At 42.0% G+C, this 12680-nt stretch overlaps 1 long non-coding RNA gene across 11 annotated transcripts in view; it reads right to left on the bottom strand.

Moving 5' to 3' along the window:
- Positions 1–12680, bottom strand: part of LOC116243418 (uncharacterized) — a 326478-nt gene that overhangs the window by 20833 nt on the left and 292965 nt on the right. For 10 of the 11 annotated variants that reach the window (XR_016469845.1, XR_016469847.1, XR_016469839.1 and 7 more), the window contains 3 exons: positions 8371–8602; positions 327–846; positions 3–180 (listed from right to left, as the gene is read on the bottom strand). This is a non-coding gene — a long non-coding RNA (uncharacterized LOC116243418). The remainder of the gene's footprint in view (positions 1–2; positions 181–326; positions 847–8370; positions 8603–12680) is intronic. The other variant, XR_016469837.1, reaches the window with a different exon arrangement.

The raw sequence follows: 12680 nt of genomic DNA, 5'->3' as shown, positions 1-12680 counted from the left end.
ACCTGATGGCAATACTGCAGTCTCCTACTGATGCCCATAGCTGGTTGATAATAGTAGTTGCACAACTTGACCATAAAACAGAATCTTTACAGCAGTTACTGACTGTTTTGGATCTCCTTTAATTCTCCTTTTGTTAAATTCAGACTTTCTTGCTGTCTGGGCTTTTGGATTCCCAGAATTCTGCAGAAAAAAAAAAAAAAACACCAAAAACCCACAACTGTCACTGATCAGAGATAACTGCCCTTTAGCTTTGACCCCAAAGCCACTTGAATATCTGTTTCATTGAGACACATGTATATTTGTATACTAACTCAGTGTGCTCTTACCTCAAGGATGCCTGAGGCATTTATAAAGCTTCATGGCAAATGACACCAAACTCTTCCCCCGTAGAACTGTGCAAGACTGGTGCATGTGGTGGTTCAATGCCAGGTCAAATGTAGCTGGGTTTTCTCATTATGCTCTTTAGCTCTCATTTACAGACCCTTGGGTGGCTCTAGTAATCATGATATAAAAGTATTCTTGCAGCTGTACAATTAATTTTATCAACCACCTTGTAACAACAGACGCTGCTCCTCCTCTCCAGCTATGTCACTGCTCTTCTTTGGGTCTGTGGGGTGCACAATACCATCCCAGTGGTACTGAGGGATACAGAGGTCAACATATGACAGAAGGAAATGGTGGAGATCTCTCTGTTTGGGTTTTATCAAAGGCTTCTCTCACTCTTCAGTGCAGAGAGAAGGATCACCTTGACCCTATTCTTCAGTTTTGTGATGGATAAAGCTTGCTGTCATCACTGCCTCCCATGCAAAAGATGCAAAAGATGTTCCATGGAGCCCATTTTGATGCCTGGAGAAAGAAGCAAAGGAGAAATAAGTCCTTCTGAGAAATGGCCAAGAAGTGGTATTTCTGAGGTATTGAAACTACTAACTAGGGTGGAATTCAGTGAATTAGGTGAACTTAAAAATATCATTGTGTCAAAACATCACATTATGTAACACTTCAGAAAATTCCAGTGTGCCTTCTCCAGAGACAAATATTCCAAGCCAAAATACTTAGAGATTTAGAAGCCATAAACCAAGGCAATCTGCAGGAACATGGATGACAGCACCTGCTCCATGGACCCCATGGGGGCTGCAGTCCCAGGATGGCTGTGGAGCCAACAGTGCTGGCTCCTCGCAGGTGCTTCCCATGAGGTGTTAATCCTAAAGCTCAGTGACAGCATTCCAATATCACTGCTCCCACTGTAGCAAAGCAGCAGCTAGTCTGGATCTGGTTATTAAATAGAAGTGTTTTGAGAGCACTGTTCTACTTTGTTCTGTCCAGGGAAGAGATTAGGAGCAGACCTGTAGCCATGCTTCGTGACATCCTTTCTTTAAGAACAGTTACTAGTTTTCCATTATTTCTTTATAAATGCAGTAAAAACACTCTGGAGAGGGCCTTGTGTTTTGCAAACTGAATAATCAGAGCTGACACAAAAAGGTAAACTTCAGGCTATTTACAGCAGTGATAGAAAACATATTGCATCTGTTTGGCACAATTGGGATGATGTCTACTTCGTTCAAGAATATGGGAAAAAAGAAAACCAACAAGGGGAGCAAGGGAGGACAAAAAAAAAAAAAAAAAAAAAAAAAAATCTATTCCAAATTTTTGAACCTAGAACCATGTAACTTACAGAAGCCCTAAATTTGGTCCAAAGAATCAAACTGCAAGAAATATGTCAAAATTAGTTAAACAAGTCCTCTGAAGTGGTAGAGCATAACAAGATGAAATTGCTGATGATGGACTGAAAACAAGGTGATTTTGTTGTCTTGGCTTTTCTTTCTGCTCAGGTGAGAAACAGGAATGCTGTATGGCCACAGGATCACACCTGCAGGCTGTGGTGGAATGGCTGAGCCTGAGGAAATCCTGGCTGCCCCACAGTTCTCAGAAAATCCAGAGCTTGAAGTGCTTTCCAAAGGGGCTAAAGGAATGAAAACAAAACCATTCCTGTAAAGGAATGAAAACCTCATCTTTCTCATCAGCAGAAGACGCTTAATGGTGCTCTGAGGTCCAAAATGAAGTAAGCAAGCAAAAGTGATTTACTTTTTAAATATACATCAGTAGCAAAGTTAAATATAGACAAGGATGCCACTGATTTTTTTTCCTTTATGGTGAATGCTCTGACCCTCAGTTTTGGACAGTTATCCAGTGACAAGCCTAGGAATGCATATTTTCTGGAAATTCCCCAGGAAATGCTGCTGGAAGCTGTCAACAATTTCTAAGTAGCTCACTCAGCCAGACCCACTACATAAGAGAAGCCACAGCACAGTGTTACGGGACTGGGAAACCTGTGTAAGGAATCAGAAACAAGCACCCAAGCTTTTCACCTGACCCACATTCTGCTGCTGTCTCATGCTAGATCTAAAGAAACTTCAGCAAGTGAAGTGTTCTGAGTCCCACTAGCAAAGACAAATGAGTAGTTTGGACATGGTCCTGGGCAGCTGGTTCTAGGTGGCCTTGCCTGAATAGGGCAATTGGACAAGATTATTTCCAACCTCAGCCATGCTTGGATGACTTCAGAAAAAGCTTTGTGCTCCTGGAGATGTTCTACCAAAGGTCTTCCTAAGAGCAGGGAAGTGGTGGTGGGAGGCAGAAGACTCCTCTTGTCAGGATGGGGACACTGAAAAGTAGGTTTAGCATCTAGCTTTGCTAGAGAGGTCTAAAGCAACCCTGAGATCAGCATTTATTCCTACAGTGTCCTGTTAGAATTGCAGATCAAACTATTTTTTTCTTCCAACCTTCTGCTTCATCTGTTCAGATTTGAAGCTCTTTTTGGGGTGCAAACACACAGGGGTCACGGTCTCAGCATGGGGACCTCACCATTACTGTAATACAAATAATCTCGGAAAGATGATTTCGAGACTGACTTAATTCCTTTTCCTGCTGCTTTGGTTGCAAAGTGTTAGTGGTGAGCATTAGAAGATTTCTCAGGCTATTGTGCTTTTATTTTGGACTCAGACCTAGATCTTATCATGCGAAAATGCCACAGCTAATGCATAGTAGGATGTGATATCTCCCGTTTTACACCCCTGTATCATCTGCTGGAGGAAAAAGGGAAAAGGGGAATGAAAAAAATCCACCTTTGTGTAACTAAAAACCTCTCAGTGGGATTTGTTTAGTGTGAAAGAATGATTAGTAATTTTTAGTGATTAGCAATTTTCTCCCTCAGGTGGCTTTTCTGCATTCCCGTAGCGCTCACGTACACAACAGACCTGCCAAAACGGAAGAGAAAGCTGAAACAGAAAACACCACACAGCAGTGAGAACTCTAGCAGGCATCCATAACAGATATATATAGCTATTTTTAAACAACAGGTCTAATCAACAAAAGGAATATAATCCTCATTTCTAAGTCACTCTGTATCTGTGCAAAAGTCCTCCAGATCTCACACAATCAGTCTAGGAAGCACAAATATCTGTCCATATAGATACAAGAATTTATGCTTTTCCCTCTCCTCTGTACTGTTTAGAACTGAGCAGAGATGAAAGAGACCCCTTGGTTATGCCAATTTTTTCCACTATGACATGCTGAGGAAATTATACTCTGGTTGTCTGGCAGGACTGGCCTTCCCTGCCCCACTGTGCAAGAGAAAGTGATTATTTTTCATATAGGTTAGAAGAAAACATTTTTTTTTTCCTTTCCCTTTTTCCAATTGATTCTGCTGCAGAAGGGATCTTGCTTTATTTTATGAGTGAGGAACACGAATCCAGATTCACCCAGGGGTAACTCTTACTGAAGATGGTGGAGTTGCATCAGGGATGGATCTGACCTGTGATCTTTTATTTTTTCCCTTAACTGTAGCTCGCCTGCAAACCTCAGTCATTACACCTGGTTAGACTAGAGCCATGACAACCTGTGTGGCCTCAGCATTTCCTTTTAAGAATCAGCCTGTCTCCTGTAAAGAAATCCAAGGCAAGGTGAATACAGCTGCTTAGTTTGATGGCAATCAGACACTTTGCCCTGCTGAGGGCTGGGTGCCTAACCCTTTCTAGGAGCTGGGAAAATATTCTCAGCTTAAAATATTCTGTTTAAAGTTAGCTTTAGAACATGAACAAGAGTCTACACTGCATTTACTATGGGGAAAGGTGCTGGAAAGAAACCACTGGAGACAGAAGTTCTGCCAATACAGAGAAGATATCACCTCCTCCTGGTTGCCTCCTTATGTTTAACATTGGTATCTTGCCTCTGGGAAGAAGAGGGCAAATTAGTTTACACCAGCCAGCATTAAACCAGAAATGCCAAAGACCTCCAAACATTTTGGAGACACCACTGAATAACCTTCTAGCCTTTCCACTCCCCTGATGAGAATACTGAAAGAACACAAATGATACAAGCATGTGTCCACAGTCATCTCTACAGCCAGTATGAAAGAAGCACTGCAAGTGTGGAGGCACAAGCACCCAAGCTGGAAGCTGCACCATGGAGGTGGGAAAGCAGAAGCAATTCAGGTACCTGGGTTCATTGAATCAGCTCGGACAAGAGAGAGGCATGTCCAGACGTGGTCCTGATGGGGACCTTCACCTCCCTGCTGAGCTGGTAAACAGAGCTGCTTCTTCAGAAAGGGCAAATCTGAAGGGAAAGCTTTCCTTCAGCTCCTGCCCAGATATTTTCCCATGGAAAGGTATGAACTGCTCTGAGGATGAATGTGAAATGGTTTACTGTAGAGATAAAATTATTTTGTAGCACTTCTGGAAAATCTGAATAGGCAGTATGGAGAATTTTCCTCCACTCTCTTGTAGCTGACAAATTGTGTTGCTTTGCACTCCTAACATGTAATAGACCGTATTACTGGAGCTGGGGTCAATGGATGCCCTCCACAGACCACATTCATAGGGCTGGATACAAGATGCCTCATTCTCCCTCATAATTTTGGATTCCAAAAGCAGATGATCAATGAACCTTTTAGAGCAAGGAAGGGCTTAAAAGTGTCCACTCACAGTGAAGATTTTCTAACTTTTTGTTGCAACTCAGAAATAGAATATTGTTATTGTCCAGAAAGATCACCTTACAATTAACAAAAATACAGACTTGTAATGGTCTTTTTTCAAAATGAAATTTGATTTTACACAAAAAGAGAAAAAGAACTGAAAGTTTCCAAACAGGACTGTGTTTGTGGGTACACAAAGACACACAGTATTTCATGACCAGCCCCTTTCCTCAGTTGCTGCTTGCCCTGAATCATCATTCAGCCTGAGGGATGGATGACAATGTGATTATGCTTTTATATCCTTTCCTGTCTGCTAGAGGTACCTTGTCTACCTAAGCAATGCAATTTTCCTCGTTGACAATGGTTGCCCACACAGTAGTCTTGTCCCTTCACTTGGACCTGTTCATATACACATGTGCCAAAAGAGCTCTAGGGGGACTCATGTCACAATCACAGAGGGAAGGGTACTTTTTAGGTGGCAATGCCACTCACAGCTTTAGGCAAGCTGCCCACAAAACCCCTCTTTATGCAGTACCTGCATCCCCAGGACCTGGCAGGCCCTCCTGGGCTCAGTGCCATCAGAACACACAGATCCAGGAGCGAGCGCAGCCAGAGGCCAAGCACAAGCATCCAGCAGACTGCTGGTGGCAGCAATCTGGACTGGGAATGTTGAAATGTTTGGGTTGTCATTACACACCATTACAGAGATTTGCCAACCTTTCTCAGACTTCAAACTAGATGTTCATAGGTGAAGAAATTACAGTTTCCTGGTGGAACAGGAGTTGATTCTTAACATTAAAGGAATAAAAAAATCTAGACTTCATTATGAGTATTTTTGCCAAGAAGCAAAAGAGGATTATACAGAATCAATGAATTTTTGTTTAATTAATATTAACTAGTGGGTCTTTCCAGAGGAGGATAAGAGCAACATTTTCCAGGTGCTATTTTTCTTCCTTCCTTTTCTTGTCTTCAGGAGTGGGAACCTTGATCCACCCAGGCTTTTTTCCTTACTTCTGCTTGCACTAGTATAGTAACTCATTTGCTGTGTTTATGTTTCATAGTATAACTGAACTCAGCAGGCTTCTTCACCATTAACACCTTAATGAGCAAAAGAATCCTAGTATTGTTTTCTCTTTGAGAAAAGTGAAAAAATCTGATGTATTAATGATTTGAGGATAACTAAGAAGAGAGCTTTGAGATCCCTAGGATAAAAGCACCATGGAAAGTTAGCGTAGAGCTCATGTTAATGGGAAGGAAACCGAGGCACTGAATAATCAAAGTGATATGCCCACACCATCTAATGTCCACAGTGAGGACCATCAGAAGATGGTGCTTTCCAATGATTTAATCAATGGGAACTGGTCCAAGAGGTCTACTAAAAAAAAATAAAAATAAAAAAAAAATTAAATTGTTTGGAAGAAGACCATCTAATAGAGTAAATACAGTTATGACAGTGTTTGTTTTGGAAGCAGTGTATAGTTAAGTGAGAAAGTGTCCCAACTTGCAGCATATTTTAGATTTGCTCATATGCAGAGCTCTTTGGGCTTTTCATGATAATCACTTTCACCCTTTGGAGAAGAATGACAGAATATCCACTTGATACATGACAAAAATGGTGAAAATGGAAGCCAACAGAAAGTTAGTGGAATAACCTGCCACAAAAATCAATCGTTACTTTTTCTTTTATTTGAAAGGTATTTAAGAACTAGAGTTCAGGTTTCCTGAACTATGAAAGCTAGATGGTTATCATTCTGGCTACATCTGTAACATACCTTCATACATTCTTCAAAATGTTCTGGCTTATTGCTTTGACCAAACCCACGTCAGTGTAAGATCTAGGTCTAAGTGTTTAGTGTGGGACTGGTTCCACAGCCAGCACCTGGAGGCCACAGAAACAAGGCCTACAAGTCAGGCAGGTCATCTTTATCTTCCTTACCTCACATAATCTGCCTGTTTTTCATGACTGGCCTATACATTAGGACTGATAATAACCTCTAGATCAATTGCTGAACTGGAACTAGACCAAGGCTTGGCTTTGTAGGGCACATCATGACTGAAGGCTCCAGCCCATCACTGCGCATAAGCATTTTCCAACTAGATTCAGCACACTGGATAGAATTTTCCTAGAGAAAATGCAGTCCCTCATATTCCGCTTTCTCTTAACATCACTAGTGAAACCATGGCCTTGCTTTGTCAGAGCCACATAACCACTGACTGACCCCTTGGTAGGGCTTGCTTTAGCCATAGGCAGGAAGAGATGACAGACAGCAAAACCCCAGGCAAACTGCATTCATCATGAGTCCAAATGAGAGATCCTGACAGCGCTGTAGTTAGAATGCATAAACCTAAGAACTGTAAGTGGACTTCAGGTTATCCAGCCTCCTCTAGTTTTTAGGAGCATATCCTTCTTTCTGGGGTATTTTACACTTTATTGAAGCTATCATGCCCTGAACTTCCAAACTATTACTTCTTACTCAGAAGCTCTTTGAGCCTTGTCATACCTCCTGCTTTCTCTACATAGCATTTCTCATAGATTCCACCACCACATCCCCATAGTCATCATCCCACCCTCTCAGGGTAAGATTTTTCTATGGAGTTTATGCTTCTTCCCCAGCGTTCAGATGCTTTCTGCCAAAACTCTCACCACAAAGTACTTCACAAATTTTAATTTTCACTGCTCAGTTGCCTTAGCTGATCACATACCAAAGTCACCTACTGAAATTCTCTCACTGCTTGGAGAGGAGCAGCCAAGGGTGCAGGAGATTACTGTGGAATTTGGTATGCCTCCACACATCCAGGAAACTAGTTCATGTTCTGTTGCTTTAACCTTTCCCTGTTCAAGCAGTGAGCTGGAGAATCTGCTCTCCCTTTTGTATGTGCTGATGTGAATGGATCCATGCCCATGCACATTACTTACATATTCCAGCCCACTGCTGGCCACCACATTCTGCATGTTTAATTTTGTATTGATTTGGAAGTAATCCCAGTTCTCAAAACAGGGCCCTATTCCAATTTTTTTTTTTCCCTGGGAAAAAAAAATGGAAAAAACACACAAACTTCTTCCACAGTTTGGAAAAGTTGAAGCCATTTATCCACTAGGTGACACTGTTTACCTACAGATCTTGCTCACTTTGTGTGAAAACCCACGAATCTTTCAGAAGTAGCATACAATATGTTTTGCTATTAAAGAAAAACGAGAGTGCTTGCAAAGGAGAAGGAAAATGGGCTGTCAGTGAGGTACAATTAAGGGCAAACCTACAGTTATAAGGCTTTATGGTCTGGCTTCAAACTATTTACTAAAATGAATTTTAAAAGCAGCTTTTTATCAGGCCCATTTCAATGCCTTAGGAAATTGTTTTATTTAAAAGAAAAAAAAAAAAAAAAAAAAAAAGGCAGGCACTCACCGTTAGCACAAATCTCAGGCTGGCTCAGATTTGGTCTTGGAGAACAGCATGAAGAGAATTGCATGATAAGGGAGCCAGGGAAGAAGGAGAAAGAAGAATTTCTGCAATCTCATTTGAGGGGATCTTGGTGGAAAGCTGTTTTTCAGTCATGAAAAGATTTCAGAATTTCACATTTCTTCCTCGATTTTAAATAGGACCAGAAATGGTAATCTCAATTTCTGAAACCAGTAATCTGAAAGGAACAAAATTGATTATAGCCTGTTTGGATCTTAATGAAGTCCTTTTGCATTATTTCATGATTAAATATTATTTTTTTATTTCACATAATTTTTCCTAGATAATCATGTGCTTTTGTTTGAAAAATAATATCTTTTGTTATAATAAGCTGACCAAGTCAAGGCATTTTAAACTGAATGTGAAATATGCCAAAACCAAGAATTTCCTGCACGACTTATCAGTTTTCAATTAATAGTCTCAAAATAGAGAAATGCTTAATTGCAAAATTCCTATACAACTCTGCTTTCCACACACTGCCCAGGGAGGGCTGTGTGCAGAGATGAGGAGCTTGGTGATGTTATTAGGGAAATCTGTGCTGGTCTCTGTTGTCATCAGGAACTGACACTTCTGAGGAATCTGGGTGTGCCTGTTTGGATCGGGCACGCATTTCAGAAAAACTTCAGAGAAGTCAATTTTCTGTCTTCACTTGTGTGCTACCTCTCATCTGAAGCCCTTAAAAAATATTTACCTCGCATGCTACCAGGGGAATTACACAGGAGCAGTAGGTGCTTGGGATCTCAAGCAACACATCCTGGACACCTCAGCGACCAGGGATGGTTGCATGAGGATGTGCCAACCTAATCTCCTGCTATGAGTCAGCTTTTTTTTTTTCCTGGTAACCACAGACCATAAGAAGCTTACAACCCAGTTCGTGTTTAAACACAGCCACAGTTTTCAGAGATCGTCTTTAATTCCAAGTAGGAGCCAACTGTCTAGCCATACTTATACACAGGATTTGGCCGTGGCTCCAAACACTCTTATGAAATAGTTTTGAAGAATACTTCTGTATGACACCACTCACATTTGCAAACAAAGACATTTTCTATCATTTGGGCTGGAAGTAGTTTCCTCCCTAGGTTCCAAAATAAGCAGCTAGCTGAATTAATGCTAATAGACAGGCTTCTTCTTCATCTGCTCTCATTCGATCCTCCAGCCCCTCACCCCAGGTGCCCAGCCTTAGTTCACGTTACTGAAGCAGAATGACAGGAAAGTAAGCCTGCTTCTCACACCACCTCTGATATACTCTGGCCCCTATTACAGCCCACAGACCCCAGCCAAAGCAAGGTTCCTCCCATGGCTGAGCACTGGGCTCTTTTCTAACCACTCATGCTGTAGCTCGGAGGTTTTCTAGGTCCCTAGGGATTCATGGGTTACACCTAAGGGTGTGCAAGTGGAGAACAGAAAGCCACTGCCCACAGGTTTGAGGCTAATAAGTAGAATGGCCCTATTCCAAATGTGGGATCTCCAAGAGCCTACAAACTCCAACAGGCTGAGTTCCACTTCTTACTGGGAGCTGCTGCTACTTGTGCCGCCCCCGATGTGGCCACATTTCAGATACTGCCTTTCTTGAAATCCAGACAGCCTAACTGGTAATTGTGTGAAAAGCCTTGGGGGTTGGGCAAGCTAATAGCAGTTTTACCAGAGTCCAGAAGACAATGAAAACTTTTATGGTGTTTTTGATGTAAAATTATTATTTTGCCTGCTGTTCAATGCACACAGGAGCTGCTGGCATAGGCTCAATGTGGATGACGTGTCATTCTTAAATTTGTACGTGTTTTTTGGGCATCACTCTTATGCACATCACAGGAAAAAAAGGGGAAATGGGGACTGTGTCAAGAACCAGTACAGCTCCTGTGTTGTCTTGCGGTGTGGTCAAAACCAAATGGTGTTTAGGCTGTAGTCTAAACTCATGGCAAGTGACTTTCACTCTTCCTGAACTGTTTGTGCAGCGTGGGGAAATTGACCAGAGAGGCACTGAAGTTACAGATCCTGGTCTAAGGGAACATAAAGCAAACCAGCACAGCAGAAGCTTATCCCACCAACATTTCTCAGTCTCAACTCAGAGTACACCATGTGTTTCAGTCCAGGTTCTCAGCCTGAGTACTACAGCAAATACTACTGACAACGTGGCAGTTTTGTGAGACAAGCTGGAAAAAGAGAGAAAAGAGATTTAATTCTCCAGAGAGCTGAGCCTAGCAGACTCATTGCATTGGTGATACAATCCAGACCTGAGACTGCACCTCCAAAGGCAAAGGGCAAGAGCTAGTTTGTTTAATTTTGAATATTTGCATATCTCTTTCTCTCGCCACACTGATATCAGATCTGCAACAATCTATTAAAGCTTTCATTTGAATAGCCATTATATGCCTGAGAATGGAGACGGGGCTCCTTGGGGGCGCTTAGGAATAAACAAATCATTTGTGGCACATGTGTTGTTCAAGCTTCAAGCAAGGTAAATGGAAAATACAGATCATGGTGCCTCAAGTCCTCTCCATTTTCCCCTCTTGTCAAACATTCCCAGATTCTTCAAAAGGAGAATCTAGCCATGTTATTAGCAATAAAATGGCTTATAGCTGAAATTTTGAAAAGGTTTAACAATGTTCTTTACAGGAATTGTGTTTCTCATTACATAAATCTCCAGGCTCTCAGGCAAGCCACCACCACAGCAAGCCATTATGTCCTGCTGTGGCGGTGTCTCCACTTAAAAAAGATAAAGATTCAGGGCCTTTTGACTTTCTTGTTTTCCATTCTCATTCCTTTTAAAGAAAAAAAAAAAAATCCCACAACAAACCGAACAGTATATTCACCACTGAAAAGGCCCTTCATGTTCATCTGTGCTGGGCAGATCCATTCCTTTTTTACACCAGTGACCCAGGAACAGCCAAGGATGGGGTGGAGAGAAGACATGGATGGGCAAGGGGAAACTGAGATCCTGGACTATCCCTGGGAAGCCTACTGTCTCCCCAGTTGATGGGGTGGAAGAGAGAAATGGATTCTAATAAAACAACGCACTGTCAAATGGCCAAGTCAGGAAGAACTTCCTTCCCTTCCACTGTGCCTTTTGTATTTACACCTCAGAGCAACGCAAAATCCAAAACTGCCTCTTATTTTAATCCAGTGCTTTCCATCAGTGCTCGTGCCTTTCCCCAGCCTGCCACCTGGGAAGGATACAATCCACAGGCTTAACCCCACTACTGATGTCTGGCATGTTTCAACCTGGCTTCTAGCTTCTACAAACAGATTTCAAAATGTAAGTTGCATTTTGCCAAAAGAAGGGTGAGGATCCTTGGCCACCTGTTAGCAATTCCTGAAAACCAATTACTACCAATAAAATAAAATAAGATAAAGTGAAATCCCAGCAATCAGATGCTGGAGCTGATGGAGCTAAATTTTCAAATCTTCTATTGAAAAAAATACTGTCAATTGCCAGGCAAACTTCTCATATTGATATGGCAACTGAAAACACTGGAAATCAAAAAGCTGAGCAAATGTTCTTAAAGAAGAAAAGTAGTCCCACTCCTGATCAGCAGGGATTTCCATGCTCTGTTCCTCAAGCTGCCTTCTTTTAAATTCATAACCTCCAGAAACAGTAGCATCATGAGCTGATGTTGGTTTTCTTTCCATCATCAGAGGCCTTTTCTTGGAGGCTACAGCAACATCTTAGGGCTTTTGGGATCTATAGTCACCTGCTGGCCTCCACCTGCTGGCACGGCCCCATGCATCACTTCTCCCAGAGGAAAGAGCCCTTTGGGCAGCAAGTCCCAATGGCTAACCTCCAGCAAAGTATTTATACTCATGCTTCACCTCAGGTATGCAAAAAGTACCACTGAAATAACAATATTACTCTTTCATTTAACGTTACCAGTATATGGAAAGGAAGGCAGGAGGAGAAATGGAACTCCTGGTTGTCTGTCTGGTTATTTCCATTGCGACTATATCACTTCTACCATTCAGCCTCAGCAGAAAGGAAGTAACATCCCAAGGTCTTGATCTCTCCCAAGCACATCCTGAGGTGAGGCTCAATGGGAACAGGTCAATAGCCCTTGTGTGTCCAAATAGCAGCTACAGGAAGAACATAAATAGTATTTGACTGGTTTATGCACTGTCTCTCCCCCATGCCCAGCCAATTTAGTGCAAACCAGGAGAGGAATATGGTCGCTATGTACCCAAGACTGCCGGGGAAGGAGAACTGAACAGGGCATGCACAGTCATATATCAGCTTCTTACTCCAGAAATATCTAAAGGGTGGAGTT

Source organism: Phasianus colchicus, chromosome 10 (assembly GCF_987193195.1).
Source record: "Phasianus colchicus chromosome 10, bPhaCol1.hap1.1, whole genome shotgun sequence".
Lineage (NCBI taxonomy): Eukaryota > Metazoa > Chordata > Aves > Galliformes > Phasianidae > Phasianus > Phasianus colchicus.
The sequence above is the reverse complement of the archived record's forward strand: the minus strand, read 5'-3'. Positions and strand labels throughout refer to the sequence as shown.